The sequence below is a fragment of the Equus caballus genome, chromosome 18, assembly GCF_041296265.1.
Source record: "Equus caballus isolate H_3958 breed thoroughbred chromosome 18, TB-T2T, whole genome shotgun sequence".
NCBI classification, from domain to species: Eukaryota; Metazoa; Chordata; class Mammalia; order Perissodactyla; family Equidae; genus Equus; species Equus caballus.
The window spans coordinates 4,446,904-4,461,156 of NC_091701.1; the positions used below are offsets into that span (position 1 = coordinate 4,446,904).

Sequence of the window (14,253 nt, forward strand, 5' to 3'; positions counted from 1 at the left end):
GCTGTCAACGCTCAGAAAACGTGTGCATTTATTTTTTCTCCCTCCGTTTCTGTCTCCGGTGCGATGGAACTGTGATTATCTGTGGCTTTTCTTCCGAGCCAGTCCGCCCCCAGGTCCTCGCCCCAGGCAGGTGCTGCTGGGCAAGAGGCTCGATTCTTGGCAGTCCCTCTGCCAGCTGCATGACCACCACCACCTCTTAGGTTCGCCTGGGCCCAGACCTGACCACTGGCTTCAGGCCCTGTCCTCTGGTGTTTCTACTGGTGGTTGGTTAGGATGCAGGTAATGGGGCCGGATGATGGAAAGGGAAGACCGGCTTGAAGAGCCAGCTCTGTGTCCACTGGGTGCCACCCAAAGTGACATGATTTAATACATAGGAGGGCGCCGGGCTCAGGTGCTAGGACGCCACTCCACAGAGGAAGACACTGAGGCCCAAGGAGGTTTGGTGGCTTGCTGGTGAGTGTGGGACTGGTTTCTGAACCTGGGCGCTTGGCCCCAGGCTCCTAGGGGAGCCCTGAGCCTGCTGGGCCATGAAGGGCAAGCTCCGCCCACCCAGCTTCTCCTCCTTCTCGCTGCCTGTGTCCTTTCCAAGGTCAAGGCCCCCACGGTGCACAGCCCCGGTTCTTCAGCTCCTCAGCGACGTGGGCTGCTCTGAGCAGCGTGTGGCACACGTAGCAGTGGCCTGGGGCTCTCCCAGAAGCCGCTGGAGTTGTGCTCATGGGCCTGGGGACCAGCTGGAATTCCACGTGGAAGGGATTTCTCGACATAAATCAGGTGAAGGGGATGCATGTCAGAAGCTTAGCTTTATTTTGGGGTAAAACCCTTGGACTTTGTTTCAGGTGGCAAGATCGTCACTGCTGTGGCCCTCCCCTCTCCACAGTATTGGCTGTGTCAACCATAATTTCTATGAGCAAAGTGGGGCATGGGAGCTCATTTCTGGTTACTCCTGCTTTGAAGGCTTTAGCTTTTCATTCCTTCCTTCCACACTGACAGGTTAATTCTCTTGTCCAAGGACGTCAGCTAATTAATTGCTGGTGGAGCCAGGCTTGAAGCCCAGACCTGGCTAGCTCCACTTTGCTTCTGAACCCAGTACATAGTTGTATCCTCTACTTAGAGGTACTTCTGCTTGTGCTATGTGGGACGCCGCCTCAGCATGGCCTGATGAGCAGTGCCATGTCTGCGCCTAGGATCCGAACTGGCGAAACCCTGGGCTGGATATGTGGGGGATGCAGCCACGGTGCCAACAGCAGTGTCTTCACTTTTATTTCAGAATGAAAAATTTAGACACATTCTGCAGGAGAAAGCATTTGCCTTAGGGTCATCACAATATGAGATTCAAAGGTGTATCAGATGGTGGCTTTGAGCTTTACCCCCTCATCCTCAAGGGGGTCCTTCCTCTTGCGGCTGGGTGATTTGTCAGGACAAGCCCTGCTCTGTCTCATAGTGGTGGGGCCTGCAGGGAGCTCCTTGTAGCAGGTGGGAGGGAGCTGGCCCTGCAGAGACAGCTTCTGGGGTAGGGAGGCGGGTGCAGCCCCTGCCCAGGTGGGTTAGCAGCTGGCCTGAAGCCTGAGCTGGGCTGACCTCTGGATTGGCCCTGCACTTACAAGGCCTAGAGCTGGAGGTGGGGCCAGCCTGGGTGAGGGAGGGTGGACACCTAACCAAAAATTGGAGTATGGCTTCCAAGGTTAAGGGGGGATGGATTCTAGGAGCTCAGACCAGTGCACTCCAGAACGTGCACTCCACCATGGCTTCCAGAAAGAGCCATGAGACCAGGGAACATGACTGGATGGAGACTACAAGTAGGGGTGTGTGTGTGTTGTGAGTGTGTCGTGAGAGTGAGTGTGTGACACTTGGGAGACTCTTACTTTCCTCACTCCATCCAGAGAGTCCACCTCAGGTGGGTCAGTGCGTGACGGGGGAAGGAGACCCGTGTGGATTGCTGCTCCGTGTTCCAGGAGGAGCATTCATCTGATGCTCTGACCCGCCCCGCGCCTCCGTGCCCAGAACCCGCCCCAGCGCTGGAGGCGGTGTAGCAGTGTGAGCTTCCTTAGCCAGCTGGAGGCTCGTGTGGCTGGGGATGCACCTGCATCTCTGTGGATCCAGTGTCCTGAACATTCATTCACTTGCTCATTCATTCCTTCCCTCACTCACCATTTCCCACATAGGCACTGAGATTACAGAGAAGCTTAGAATGTGGTTCCTGGGGCCGCCCCGTGGTCGAGTGGTTAAGAACGCACACTCTGCTTCTGTGGCCCAGGGTTTCGCCGGTTTGGATCCTGGGCGCGGACATGGCACCGCTCATCAGGCCATGCTGAGGCGGCGTCCCACATAGCACAAGCAGAAGTACCTATAAGTAGAGTATACAACTATGTGCTGGGGGACTTTGGGGGGAAGAAGGGAAAAAAAAGTGGTTCCTGCCCCTGATGTGCTCACAGTTTGGGGGAAAGCAGACAAGAACTGTCAGGACCCCAGCAGGGGCTGTCATGGTGTTGTGTTCAAGGTTCTGGAGACGAACAGGAGCTTCCACCCAGGTCCCCGTGGGAGGAGGAGTCTCCGTGGAGCCTTCGGAGTTCACCGGGTCCCCAGGAGCTGGTGCAGGGGACGCCTGTCTCAGGCAGAGAGATGCAAGGGGAGCAGTGGGCAGGTCTGGGTGCGAGGCCGGCTGAGTTGGAGAGGCCTGTGGGATTCAAGCTCTCGCTGGGGAGCCTGGGGCTTGGGAGAGAGAGGTAGGGGCCAAGGGGCATCGAGGTGGAGACTGGGGCCAGGGGACATGAGGGCACCTGTGGAGAGCTTGTGGCTGAGGAAGGAGGAGGGGCCAGGGAGGCGGGGGTGGGGTGGCCTGACCACCAACAGCAAAAGGAGGAGGAAGGGGTTTTGCAGGCGTGACGGCTGAGGAGCTGCAAAACGCCTTCGTTTGAGAAGATCCCCCTTCTTCAGAAGCTGCCTTCGGTCAGGGAGGCAGAGAGAAGGGGAGGGATGGTCTAGACAGCCTTGCCTGGCCTGCTCTTGGGTCCCTGGGCTCCCCAGGAGGGGCCACTCTGGGCCCGTGGGAGGACGTGGGCAGGCTGCTGCCAGGGACAGTCCCGGCCTGGCTCTGGTTGTGCAGAAGGGCCAGTCACTGAGGGAAGGCCCTTGTCGGTCTAACTAAATGGATGATTAACAATGAGCAAGGAGGCCACCTTCCTGACAGCCCTGATCACAGATGAGGGTCCTGAGTGCTGGTGGGAGAAGGCACAAGGGGCGCATCTCCATGCCAGCAGCTATGTCAACCACAGTGGCAAAGATGGACGGCGAGCCTTGCTAAAGGAAGGGCCTGGAACCCAGCGTGAGCAGAGGTCCTGCCGCTCGGTCTGTCGACCTCGTGTGTTTAGTCCTGCCCTGTGTGCACTGCCAGGGGACCAGGAGGGAGGCACAGCTGTCCCCCGAGGAGCGCATCAGCTCACGGGGGCCAAGGTTCACCCACAGAAACCGTCCCAGAGCTGAGGCAATGGGATTTCTCTCTTCTGGAAGCCTGACACCATGCCCCGTTCTTGTTTTGGTAGGTCTAGAGGACGTGCAGTTTCTAGAGCAGACTCGTGGAATGGACTCGGAAACTTCCGGAAGGTCATCTTTCATTATGAGCTGGTGATCCTGAGTCTATGGCTTCAGGTGACCGTCCTCACCCAAGCTTCAGGTGCCCCTGAAGCTAACTTCATCTAACTGCCCAGCTTCCCCGGATGCCCATGGGCACCTCAAACTTTATGTGCCTCCAAACTGGCTTGTCAAACCGGGTGCGCCCCCTAGATGCTGCTAAGTGCCCAGCCAATACTCATCTGCTCCTCCTCCCTAACTGAATTCTGATTTTGTTCTGGGTACCAATGAACTCCACTGAAGTCGCTCAGCCTTCCTTGCAGCTATGGGTGCTGCATCCCTTCCCAAATGAAAAGTCAAAGCCTTCTTAAGAGAAAGGCCCTTGCCTTCTTCCCTGCCTTGGAATGAGGGCTGGAGGTGCAGCAGCCATCTTGTGACCCCGAGGCCACATGCTTAAGGACAAAGAGCCACTCACTGAGGATGGTGCAGGGGAAAGGTGGAGGGATGGCATTACAGAGCCACGTTCATTTCAACCTGACTGCTGTCTCCTGATCTTTTTTTGTGTGTGAAATCACCCCATCACATTTGTGGGGGTTTCTGTTACTTGAAGCGTTCCTGAGTGCTCCATGCTCCTCTGTCTGTCACCTAGTCCTCTGGCCTCTTAAAGAGTTCTAAATTGTTTCTCCCCATCCCCCTCCATGTTCAGGCCTTGCCACCTCCTCCTGCAGGAATGGCGCTAGTGTCCTGCTGGGTCTCACTGCCTCTGTGGTGTCTCCCTCTGTCCATCCCTGGAGGGCACCATGGCTGCCAGGACCAGTTTTCAGAAACTCATTTCTGACCACATCCTTCCCATCTTTAAACCCTCCAGTAGGCTCCATTTCCCACACAAGACCAAGTCCCTTACCCAGACGCTGACCATCTCTCTGCCCCGTCTTCCTCCGCTCCCTGCCTTGGATTTACTGTCCCAGTGGCCGGCTGAGGGTGTGGCCTCTGCCCGCCGTCCCACCTTTTCTGCCAGGCTGAGGCTGAGTGCCCCTCACAGATGCGCCTTTCACTCTCCTGCCGCCTCCTCTGAGCTCACCCTCATCCGTCCATCAGTCTGTCATGGCACTTGTGGCACGGCTCGTAGGGAATGGAGCTGGCCCGCTCCTCTGATCCCCCTGAGTGAGCCCTCCATGTCCCCTGGCTCCTGGTCGAGGCCTAGGCTCCGGTGCTCAGAGAGTGCCGTGCTCGATCATGCTCTGCTCGGTCCCTGCCACGTGGCCACTGCTGCTTGTTGCAGAAGCCACAGGGCATTGCTTACTAAAAACTGGAATAAATGAGTCATAATCCCATCACCCCGCCCCAGTAACCTGTTTCTGGTTTTGTCTCTTTTGGACTGTGGTTTTTAAAAACTCAAGGGCAGACTGGCGTTTCTCCTGGCCACATTTCACCTGGTCAGATCTGACCCAACGGCTGAGCCTGGTCAGCTCTGTATGCTCCGAGTCTGCCACGGCCGACGGCTGTCTCATTCCGTGTCAGCCCGTGTTCTGACATGGTACCCAGGGTGGTGGACAGGTGAAGGGACAGCAGAATACGTCCTGACTCTGCTCAGAGCCCTCTGCAGGACCTCCAGCAGCCACCTAGAGGCTGGAACCCAGCCTCCGCACATTTGAGTGAGGAGGCCGATGATGCGATCGGTTGTAATCAAATTGCTGAGCTGCGCAGAGCTGACCGTGGGCAGAGCCCCGAGGTGCCCCTGTGGACTCAGGCTCATGCAGACGGTCTCTGCCCGACTGTTGGTGTGCCAGTTTGATGCCCCCTGTTGTCCGGCAACCTGCCAATCTTTCTTTTGTTCACACGAAGGTTTTGAGATCCCGAGGCAGGGGTTACCTTGCAGGATGTGTGTCCATAGTTTTTCCACCAGCGTTCATCCGAGTGAAGATTCATCTTTTAGAATCGTGTGTCGTGTGTGTGTCTTTAATCTAACAAGAGGCTAGAGTTGCTCAGCACATTCCAGAACTTCCCCTCTGGGCAGCATCTGCAGGTGGTGGCAGCGTGGTTTGGATGCCTTCCACGCTGACAGATTATCATCTTCTGTGGGGAATTTGATTTTTGTGTAATAGGAAGAAAACGACTTCTATTTGAAAAGTTGCCTACAGTTTGAAGTCGGAACGGAAGCAAGCATTCCTCCGAGTCCAATGGTCATTTGTGGGGAACAAAATACCTCAAAATCATGTTTGGTTCTGAAGGCTGCCTCTTCCTCCTCCCTCACGTGGCCTGGAGGGGAGAAGCCAAAGAGAGGGGTTGTTCCGCATGATAAGGGAATTGTGCCTCTGCCCGTGGGGGAGGAGGGTGGTGGCTGTGAGGACCCCCAAAGGGGAAGGGTGGAGAGAAGGAGAAGAGGCTGGAGGGAGACGGGCCTGAGGAGGCAGTGAGCCAGGCCTGGTGGAGGACCGCCGGCGAGGACACCAGGCAGCAAACACCCGAGGAGTCTGGAGGACGCCCAGGACTAGTTCCGGGTTCGTTTCTAATTCTGTGCTGGGCTGAAAATCCCACCACCGTTAATTCTGACCCTTCAGTGTGTCAGTGTGGCTTTGAGGAAATCAGGGAGAAGGGGCACCGTAGGAGCGGACCCAGGGCGGAGCGGAGAGTGGCTGTAGGGCAGAGGGATTTCCTGGGACAGGAGGACAGAGAGAGCGCACGGAAAACGCCCTCTCCCCCAGCCTCTGCCGGCAAAGGTCCTGGGAGATGGTGGGGCCGAGCTGAGATTTTCAAACTTCGCAGGAAGGGACCCTGAGCCATTTCACTCAGGAGCAGAGGAAACGGTGACTTCAGAAGGTTCGAGGGCACAGGGCAATGGCTCAGGCACACGTCTGGGGTGTCTTCAGGCCCTGGAAGCAGGCGTTGGGGTGGTTAAGAGCTGGGCTCTGGCGATGCGCATCCAGCCTTTATGGTGCCAGGCTGCTTGGGCCTCACTTTGTTTTCCTGTCAAATGGTGACAACACAAGTGACAGGGTTGTTGGGTGAATTAAGAAGAATTACAGAATATTTTTAAAATGGTAAAATCATACATATGTATATACATATGTCTCATACAAATAGAAAAGCAACACATTTTATGTAACGAATTAATGAGGAACCAGTAAGATGCTTCATTCAGGCAGTTTAAACGAGAACCGGAGGTTTGGAGTTTCTAGTCGCTCCTGGACAGGATTCACGGCCTGCCTTGAGCAGGACTCACACGCAGTCCCGCCACCCTGCGCCAGCTACCTCGGTCTGCACAGAACGGCGAGACAGCCCAGCCCGACAGTCAAAGGCAGGCGCCCCACCGAGTCCCACAGTCCCCGGGTTCCACTAGCTGATGGCCGGAATGCCACGGAAGGGACACAGTAATTTTTTCCCCCATTTAAAGTTTCTCACAATTTTTTAAAACATTCTTCTTGCTCTCCCAGGATCATAATAATCTCCAAAAATTATTCTTTATCACAAAACAAAAAGTCTCATTAGGTTTGGCCTGATTATTTACATGGGTGCAGTAAGAATACTCATTAATTTGCAGACCTCCTTGAGTTTGCTTTCAAATCTAGAGAGCTGTGCAGCATTGAGCAACTGCCAGGGCCTGGAATGAGCTTCTGTCTGGATGTTTTCATGAGCGTCAGACCGGATTTTTAAAAGCCTCTATTATTAGCTAGGAAGCAGAGCCCAAGGAGCTGTCACCATCAGATGACTGGCTGGCTTCCTCTCTTCTCCGAGTCCCGCAGGCTGGGGAATGCTCCTGGCCTGCGGAAGCTCCCTTTCCTCCCACCTGTGGGGCTGGGACCGGCCCGCCTTCCCGGGAGGGCCTCGTGGCATTGATTCTCCAGATACAGTGGCTCATCATACCAGATTAACTGAGTATCATCCCCGAGTATCGCATCCCAAATGCACAGTCCAATTACAGCCCAGCGAAAAGGAGGGCAGTTTCTCATTGAACCTATAACAATAACTACATTTCCGTGAAAGGTTGAGGGAACTAAGCAAGTTTCTGAATTCTGGCGGGGGGGGGGGGGGGTCAATGAGAATCAGATAAAAATGTTTCTTTTTATGCCAGCTGTGAACTGTTTAGCAGCTAAAAACAGTGCCGTTTCCATGTGAGGTTCTTCTACTTGATAAGTAGGTCATGAGACCTGTACAAAATGTTTAGTGCAGCTTTGCTCATACAAACGAGCAATGGTAACAGTGCAAGCGTCCACCGACAGGAAATGGGTAGTGTGGTCACCCGGTGAACACGCAGAGGGGAAAATGAACGCGCAAGAGCTACACACATCAATACGGACAAACCTCAGAAACGACATCCACCACCCTCCCCCCGGACAAGGGCGCTCAGAGGAGAGCCGCCATAGATTCCAATTTTATGAAGATTAAAAGCTTGCAAAACTATGCCATCTATCACTAATGGATGTCTACATATAACAAAGTGTTTAGAAATGCATGGGAATAATACATATAAAATTCAGATTAATAGCTACCTCTGAGGAGGGAGGGACATGGGGATGGGGTACCCAGGGACTTTAGTCATTTCTGAAATGTAATTGTTTCCTTTCAATTTACAAAAGCAAAACCAATTAAACTGTAGGCTAAGAAGGAAGAGAAATGGTTTCCTCACAGATCTATAAACGAAAGAAGGCTAAAGCAACATCAACAATATTCCAAGAAATAACAACAATAAAATGGCCTCATTCAGTCCTGAGCAATCCATTCTCATTCACTGCCCGCTTTCAAGAAGCTCCTGCTCTGATCTGAGTCCTAGAAATCCTGATCCAGCCGCGGGCGTGGGCGGACAGCAGTCCAGGCGAGCTCAGCTCAGCAGTCTGTCCCCAGGAGGGGAGTCACTGGAGTGTCAGTGTCCTCAGGCTGCCCTTCTATGCAGGACCCAGGGTCTGGCCTGTAGCTGAGAGCGGAGCTTCCAGACAAACAGAAGAGTCATCTAAGTGACTTGCAGACGACAACACTGTGGTTCATTTATTGCAGCAACAGTGATACAAAGCTGGAGCGGGCAGGCGTCTCTGTTGGGAAACAACTACACCACAGCTTGGTCAGTGTCTCCCTGAGGGTAAAAGATGCCGTGGACGGTGAGGACGCTGACCGGCCTCAGGCCTTCCCATAAAGCCGGCAGCTTCTGGAGTATTTATATCGAGGACGTTTACCAACACAAAATAACCCTGGGCAGCTGAGGGTCTCTTTGGTGTGACACCTCTTCCCAGGCAGCTCTGGGGACCCTTTAAACAAACGTCGTTACTCCTAGTGTCCCCCTTGTTTCATAAGGTGGAAGAGCAAACCACTGTGAGCTTCCAGGGCCTCTGGGAAGTTTCAAAGAATGTTCTAGGTGAAGACATCTGAAGGTTTTACTTCACCCTTTCTATATTTAGGATCTGACCTCGGGGGAGTGGGGGGGAGGGGGGGAATCCGGAGATTGGCCGCAGCAGATCAGGGCCCTGATCAGGAGTGTGGCCCGGCCGCCGAGAAACAAGTCTTGCTCACCCGTCTAGTAATAACGAAAGGTTGTAAAGCGAACAGCGAGGTGATATGATTTTGAGGAAGCGCATCTCTTTCACGAGTGAGGTTTTGTGTGTGTTTTGTTTTTCAATAATCAAGGACATAAAGTCAACATAAAGCACAGCAATTTTTATGGTAAGACACAGGCTCTGCTGTCCAGGCAGACTGAACCCTGGGTGAGGAACCACCTCTCACGCTGGAGCCCAAGGCTCTAATCAGTAAACTGAGGCGGCAAGTCCATCAACGGGGAGTGAACTGGGCCAAAACGTTAACGTATTTCATGGTTTCCTTTCAGACTCAGGTATTACAAGCCAAGGCAAACGAAATTCACTTTTCAGTTTTGTCCTTCAGGGTGACCTTTCACCTTCGGGAACAAAACTGCTCTTTACGGCCTCACAAAACCGAAGCACATACACACTTGTATTTCTTTGTTGCTGCTTCGTGCATAACATTAACCACCCATATTAATGATAACTTTTACCCAAAGTAACCAACTTCTATGTCACAGAAAAAACTGGGCAGATGGGTGGAAGGTTGAGAATGATCCCAGGCAAGCCTGCCGGCCGCCCAGCAGACTCAAGCGGGGTGGGGGGTTGGAGGGGATGGGGGGTGGGGGCTCAGACATCCACACGCATCCCTCTGCTCCTTCTTAGAGTGGAAACACCAATACGTGTCCTAACATGACCCAAATATACAGTCTTTCTGTAACATAGAAAAATAGGAAGCAAAAGTATATAAAGTCATGCTCAGTAATCATGTTTTAGTTTTATATCTTACTTAGAAATTACCTAAGTAAGCAGCCAATGATTATCACTAGTTAGCTCTGTTCAATACCAGTTTAAGGTTTTAAGTTATCTGAAGATCTTGGAAATTTACTTAATCTGATACACCACGAAACATATGATAAGTTTGTGTGAATAATGCTTCAATTTAGAGTAACATCAATTTACAGTTTGTAACCTCTAAGAGTAATGTTAGCTTTTTGATCAGTGAACTATTTAGGAAGCTCAGATTAACTATTCTCTTCAGGAGAAATCAAACAAAAAATGTTTCTTTGCATTATGCTTAACGATGATAAAAAACCTACCTGTTTTTTTAAAATCAAAAATAGTAAGCTAATTTGATTTACCTTATTTATATGAATTTGAATTTATAAAAAGTTTCTAAGCTAGCAGTTTCTTTATGAAGGATATTTCCCTAAAGCCTAACACATTGAAAGTATTATGAGTTAGGAATATTAGATTTATATAAATGCTTAATTTTTTTCTCTAAACTAATCATAACTGAGCTCCCTTAATTTAAGAGCCATATTAATCTAGCATATTTTACACTCACTCACCAAGATGTCAAGGCCTTTCTCAGCCATAAACTCACAGACACATGGACACACAGACGCACAGAGAGATTTTCGCTTCAGGTCCACACTTCAGCCACAGGCCAAAAGAAAACACAAAATTTACTAATCCCAGATCCCAAAGAGCTGTTTTTCTTCCCAGGGGGGCATTAAATTCTTGAGCTCAAAACAGACAAACATAAAAAGACTAACAAGCTGGATTTTCTGTTGTCTCTCACCCAAGAGGGACTAGATCCCTATCATCCCTTCCGTAATAGAGATCACCAAATGGCCAGACCACAAAACCAACTTGCCAACCCCTGTTGCCAAGAATGGAGAATAACTTATCAGTCACGCATGAGCCAGAAATAAAGTCACAAACACAAGTTCAGTAACGATTAGAAAACTAGAACTAGAGACACAGCGAGTGAAGTTGGAGTCCCATTGCTGGCTGGGGCTCACTCAGGGAGCGGGAGGCAACGGCCGGCCGAGCTCAGCCGGGAAGTGCCCGTCTCCAGCGCTCAGTACGGGCTCTGACCAGCGAAGCCCCGGGTGTCCCGGGGGACATCGGAAGCTGCTTACGGATAATTTTCACTGAAGTAAAGTCATGACTCTCATACAAATATAAAATGAACACACGTCAAAGATTTTATCTAACTACGAATTAACAAGAGAGCCAGTTCAAATAATTGATTACAGAGATTTCTATTCTCCGTTGGATAAAACTCATTTCCATCGCTACGGACAGAAATACCTTCATCACCATTAGCCCTCCACAAGTTAATTCCTGTCTCCACCAGGTTGCTTGCCAGGTCGCCCGACTAAGGACAGCCGAAGGTGTTCCTGACTGAAGGATGCAGGAAGCACGCCTGTCACAGAGGGAAGGCCAGGTAACAGCAACTGCTGGCCAAGCCCAGTGACTCGGGGTCACCAGGTGCTTAACGAGTTTTTCAGGCGGGAAGGAGCTGTGGCTCAGGGCGTTGTCCACGCTTGGCTTAGGCCCTGCCCCTCTGAGTTGACTACTTTCCTCCAGGAGAGAGACTGAAAGTGCCGGGGAGGGTGGGGCCGAGGAGGGGGTGAGAGGGGAGGGCAACATCACCCAGGACTGGGCTGGCTGGCTTCCTCCAGGGTTGCACAGGGGTCCCTCTATTCCCCTGGCTTTTTTGGAAACTTGCACAGAACATTCACAAATAAAATTTTATCTCGAATGTGTGAGAAGAGTTTGCACAGAATTGCATACTATAAGGCTTAACAAATGAATATATTATTATTCTATTACAGAAGTGATTTCAAAAGTTTTTAACAGCCAAAACAGCACAGATGGTGACAAGCTCCGGCACTGACTGGTGAGAGTGGACGTGAGCTGCGAACCTACTAGTTTGGCCAGACCAGCTGCTTCCTGGGAATTTCAGCCTGCTCATTAAAGAAAAATCAGAAAACGCCCCAAAGCAACACAGCCTCAGTTAATTCTTTGTGTATGTACTTTGAGGTCTTTCTATTTACCTATATTTTACTATACTTTCAAATATAATAGCACTATCTATTATTTTGTAATTACAATTAAGTATGGAGACCTCAGCTCCATGCGTATCTGGAGCAGCCTTCCGCCGGCTGGTGACTGTCCGTACGCTGTGTGGACCGACTGTCGCTCACCGACCTCTCCTGTCGTTGGGCTCTCACCCTATTTCCAGGTTCTACTGTTACAACCTTCACGTCTATGACTTCTTCTCTGTTTACATCCTTATCGATTTCCTCAGAATACACTTCCCAAAATGGAATTTCTGGGTCAAAGGGCATTCATTTTTAAAAATAAACTTTTAATTTTAGAACACAGGGATTTACAGAAAAGTTGTGAAGATAGTACAGAGCATTGGCATCCACCGCACCCAATTTCCTCTATTATTAACCTCCTACATTAGTGTGATACGTTTGTTACAATTAACAAACCCACACTGAAACAGGATGTTTAACTGAAGCCCATGCTTTATTCAGATCTCCGCTGGATCCCACGGGACGTTAGTCATTGTGTCTCCCCAGGCTCCTCTTGGCGGGCATGGTTTCTCAGACCTCCCTGTTTCTGAGTTTTGAGGGGTCAGCTATTTTGTAGAATGCCCCTCAGTTGGGATTTGTCTGATGTTTTTTCTCATGATTAGACTGGGGTTATGTGTTTTGGGTTGAAGACCACAGAGGTGACATGCCCTTTTCATGACCTCATAGCAGGGGTGCACACTCTCAGTATGACTTGTCACAGTTGATGTTGACCTCCGCGTCACCTGGCTGAGGTTTGTTAGGTTTCTCCACTGTAAAGTTACTCTTTTCCCCTTCTTTTCATGGTCTTCGGAATGAAGTCACTTTGCACAACCCATACCTAAGGGACGGGGAGTTAGGCGCCTCCTCTTTGAGGGAGAAGCGTTACACAAATTATTTGGAATGTACACGAGATTTGTCTGTTCTCCCCCATTTATGTTATTATTTATTCATTCAGTTGTTCGTCTCTATCAGAAGGGACTCATGGCTATTGATTTCACAGGCTGGGTTATCATCCAATGCTGCGTTATTTGCTGGCTCAAATTGTTGCAACTTTGGTCACTGAGAGCTCTTTCACTTGACTCCTGGGTCCCTTTGACGTAACCCCATCATTGTGAGGAATTTTTGTCTGACACCCCTTCACTGTCTGGCGCTACAAGTACTCCAGTCTCGTCTTGAGTATCTCCTGCCCCAGTCCTAGAAACAGCAACTTCTCCAAGGAGCCCAGGCACACGTTTTTAAGGGTCTTTGATACATGTTGTCAAATTATCTGCCAGAAAGTTTTTACAATTTATAATCCGGCCAGCAGTGGTACAGATGTGTCTACTTCTCATCACATTCCAATGACGTAAAAAATATTTCAAGATAATATTTCATCACTCTTTTAATTTGATTCCTTTAATAATTAGTGACTTTCTCTAATTTTTGTAAGCTTATTAGCCATTTGTAATATAGTAAATTGCCTTTTCAAGTCTTTAACTCATTTTTTTATTAGAGTGCTCACTTTTAACATTTTGTAAGAACAGCTTATCTAGACCATATATTAACCTTTTGACTATTATATAAATTGCAAATATTTGTCCTAGCTCCTTATCTGACTTTTGGATTTATTTGTTTTTAACTTCAAAACAATAAGAGACATTTAATTGGGAAATTTTAAGCATACACATAAGAGGATAATATAATGAAGAATTCTTATGTACCCATCCCCCAACCAATAATTATCAAGGTTTTGCCATCTCTATTTGAGCTATCCCTTCTCTCATATTATTTTTTTAAAAACTGGAGTCCTTTAAAACAAATCAGACAGTATGTAATTTTGCCTATAAATACTACATTATGCATCTCTAGTTAACAAGGGCATTTTAAAAACACTAACACCATGCATTATCACACCGATCAAAATTAAACCACTGTTCCTTAATAAATATCATCTAATATACAGTTCACGATCAAATTCTTTATTTTTTGCAGTTTAATCAATTGCTACTTTAAATATTTTATTTAATACATCTAGGAAGCATCACCAAAAGAATAATTTTAATATTGCTTCTAAATTCAATTAGAGTGGTTACATTTTTATGATAGAGTAACATTTGCAGGGCCATTCTTTAATACACGAGTTATCAAATCCCATAGTCCCTTAGCCTGATCAAATTCTTAACAAGGTCTTTTAGAGTTCATTTGTCTGAATCAGGATCCAAACAAGACCCACACATTGCGTTTGGGTATATCGTACATATCCTTGGTTCTTTTTGCTTTATTCTTTATTCTTATTAAAAATGCCATTGATTTCTTGGAGAAACTAG

General features: G+C 49.4%; 2 long non-coding RNA genes across 2 annotated transcripts; both read left to right on the plus strand.

Annotated features, from left to right (window-relative positions):
• Window positions 1-2,373: 2,373 nt before the first annotated feature.
• Window positions 2,374-4,901, plus strand: LOC106781934 (uncharacterized). The gene is made up of 2 exons (XR_001378721.3): window positions 2,374-2,723; window positions 3,540-4,901. It is a non-coding gene; the product is annotated as an uncharacterized lncRNA (long non-coding RNA).
• Window positions 4,902-10,810: 5,909 nt separating this feature from the next.
• LOC138918743 (uncharacterized) lies at window positions 10,811-13,530 on the plus strand. The gene is made up of 2 exons (XR_011428454.1): window positions 10,811-11,307; window positions 11,699-13,530. It is a non-coding gene; the product is annotated as an uncharacterized lncRNA (long non-coding RNA).
• Window positions 13,531-14,253: the final 723 nt, after the last annotated feature.